The sequence below is a fragment of the Nanorana parkeri genome, unplaced genomic scaffold (assembly GCF_000935625.1).
Source record: "Nanorana parkeri isolate BGI_ZX_2015 unplaced genomic scaffold, ASM93562v1 scaffold255, whole genome shotgun sequence".
In the NCBI taxonomy this organism is placed as follows: Eukaryota; Metazoa; Chordata; class Amphibia; order Anura; family Dicroglossidae; genus Nanorana; species Nanorana parkeri.
This window is the reverse complement of record NW_017306523.1, coordinates 636,409-639,300: the sequence shown is the minus strand read 5'-3', so window position 1 is coordinate 639,300 and position 2,892 is coordinate 636,409. Positions and strand designations below refer to the sequence as shown.

The 2,892-nt window shown below is 45.2% G+C and overlaps 1 protein-coding gene across 1 annotated transcript in view; it reads left to right on the top strand.

Annotated features, from left to right (window-relative positions):
* PTPN2 (protein tyrosine phosphatase, non-receptor type 2) overlaps positions 1 to 2,892 on the top strand; it is a 47,931-nt gene that overhangs the window by 17,359 nt on the left and 27,680 nt on the right. The window lies entirely within an intron of this gene.

Genomic DNA, 2,892 nt, shown 5'->3' with positions numbered 1-2,892 from the left:
TTTTTTTTTTTTTTTTTCTGCCTTAGTGGCCAGATTATTATGACCACGTGACATTTGTGGGCAAATTAGCTATAATTTCGCGCTGAAGTTGCTAGAGGGCCAGACCATTCTAAATAGGGAAGCAGGTTGTTTACCTCGACAGTAGAAGTGATTTTAGTCTGAAGATATGGGTAAACAACGCGATTTTAACAGCCTTTGAACGTGGGATGATTGTTGGTGCTCAAGCCATGGAGTGAGCAAAATAGCAGAATTCATTAAATGTTCAAGAGCAGCTGTTGTTAAAGTGTTTAAATACTGGACTGTCAGCCGAAAATCTGGGTCTGAACGTGCGAATTGTGGCCGTCGGTGACTAGTCAATGTTAGGGCAGAACGGAGAGTGGCAAGACTGGTACAAGACAACAGAAGGGCAACAGTGCAGTGTCAGATTCCTCGCATCACCTTTCAACATCTCGTGGAGTCACGCACGGCCCAACTAAGTCATCTCGTGGCCCAACGAAGTACTGATGGGGTGGTCATAATAATCTGGCCACTCAGTGCATGCTGATCTTATTTTGTTCACGCATATATTTGTTCTCCTGTGTTTTTAATGGTTGTAGTATAACCAGACATGTTGTAGTGAAGGGGACTAAAAGGAAACAGAAGGGCCTCCACTGGAACTGTGCGTAACACAGTAGAGACTTCTTGATCAGTAGATATTCACATATCAGGATAGTTGGTGGAGCCATGCAAATCCTTTCTTGTGCCTCTTTGGTTTACTGTACATTCAGAACTGCTGTCTATAGCACAGCCTAATATTATAGAGTCATTATAAATTAATTTTATTCTAGACTTTTTATAACTGCTTTTTCAGGCTAGTTGGCCATCAAATATCGAGAGCATTGAATTAACGGATTATTACAAGTAGAGTTTGGGAACCAATGGAAAATATAAACCAATAAGTTGTGGTAAGGTGTGGGCTACATGAAACCAAGAAGCCCTTTACTTAACTAGTGGGTAGCACAGTTTCCTTAAATGAGGAATAATAATCCTTGGGATTGAATGGACATGTGAATTACTTATTGCTTTTTTTTTTTTTTTCCCCCTTCTGTTTTTACTTTGGCAATTTAAGGTTGGTGCCCTGTAACATGACTATACCCACAGTATTACTATCACAGCTAGGCTCTCCTGTAAACTTCTGCATTCTAATCACATAGTCTGCAAAATCCATTAGGGGGGCTTGAGTATAATCGAAAACGTACTTCAAAATGGCAACTCTACAGACAGATCAAAGTACGCCTATCCCTCCAGCACTGGTGGCAGTCCCTGATCCAGCACAGACTGATGTCTTTTCCTGTCCCACTGTGTCTGACGTGCACGCTCCTGGCTGCGTGCATTCAGCTCCACTCAACTGGTGGGTCGTGACCCAAAAGTGGGTCGCAACCCTGTGTTCAGTGAGTCGCGGGCATGCCTTCCACTCTTCCAGGCGAGAGGCTCCTCAACCTTCTCCTAGAGCAGCACTTTCAGTTCTCTCGCCACACGGCCATTCAAAATATGCTGCCCGGCACAGAGTGTCAGCTTGAGGTGGGGTGGGCTGGGCTGGGGGTATGGGCTCGAGGGAGCTCCATCCATACGTGCATTGCTTACAGCTCCCTCATGTGCCTTGACTGGAGTGATATCCCATTCTGGCTCCCAGCACCTCTACAGGGTGCACAAGGGAGGTGTACAAGCAATGCACATATGGATGGAGCTCCGTCACAGCACAGCAGCCCACACTGGACTCCAGGCTGAGGATCCTCTCGGAAGGCATGGAGACTGGGTGGATCTTAATTTTTTTTATTTTTTTTTTGCATCGTCTGTGTGTGAGATTGTGTCTGTGGTTGTGCATGTATGTCAGTGTTTCTGAGGGCCCATTCACACTAGTACCGTGCGATTAACACACGGTACCATGCAATCTCACCTACCGTGCATTCTGCTGTGGGAGGTGTGTTGCGTTGCCATTCATTTGAAGGGTACCCCAAACGCACCTCCCACCCACATGCCCGAATTGTAACGTGCGGTACTGCAATATCATGCATTCCATTGCAGTGCGACTTGGGTCGCGACTTAATGGCCAAGGACAAATGTGGGTCCTGAGGTTGAGAACCACTGGTATAGAAGGAATCCAGTAATATAAATGGGATTTTGTTTCCCCCTCTTAGTTCCAGGTAGAAATTAGATTTCAGGTCAGAAAAAAAAAAAAAAAAATTACTTGGAAAGGACAATTTTTAAATAGTTTCACTGCCATGGACTTTTCCAAGATCATGTACGGGTTTCTTGTTGATGCTGTCAAAAATGGCTGCTGGTTGCATCATTGAGATGAGCTGTTAAGGTGCACATCACACACGCCCTTTCAAGCATCATTAATATTAGATGAAACTGTGCTTCTATGGCAGCTGCAAATGTGCGGTATTGCCAGCGTGTTCGGTGCTGAAAGCAACATGATGGCGAGGTCCTGTACGCGCTCCGTAGTGCCAGTACAGACCGTTGACATCCTAGGCATGCACTGGACTTTACCACCATATTTCCGATGACATAATATGGTGGATGTATACCGTGCATGTGTGGTTGGTTACTATCTCAGAGGTTTCTACTGCACCTGAGCTGAATCTCACCATATTGTGAGTTCAAAAATATGTGCAGTAGTGCCCTGTCTCTACTGGTACTACTGCATGTGAGTGGGATTACAGCCACCATATTGTATTTATAACAGTGGCCATGCTCGAGTTGAGCGGGACTGTGTACGTGGGCTACAGATCCATAGATCGGGGACAAAAATCTGAAAATATGGTGGCTTGACTCGTACATGTGCAGGATACAGACATGAGTCCAGATTTAGGACCATGCGAGCTGCAAGAATGGTGACCACTGAACTAT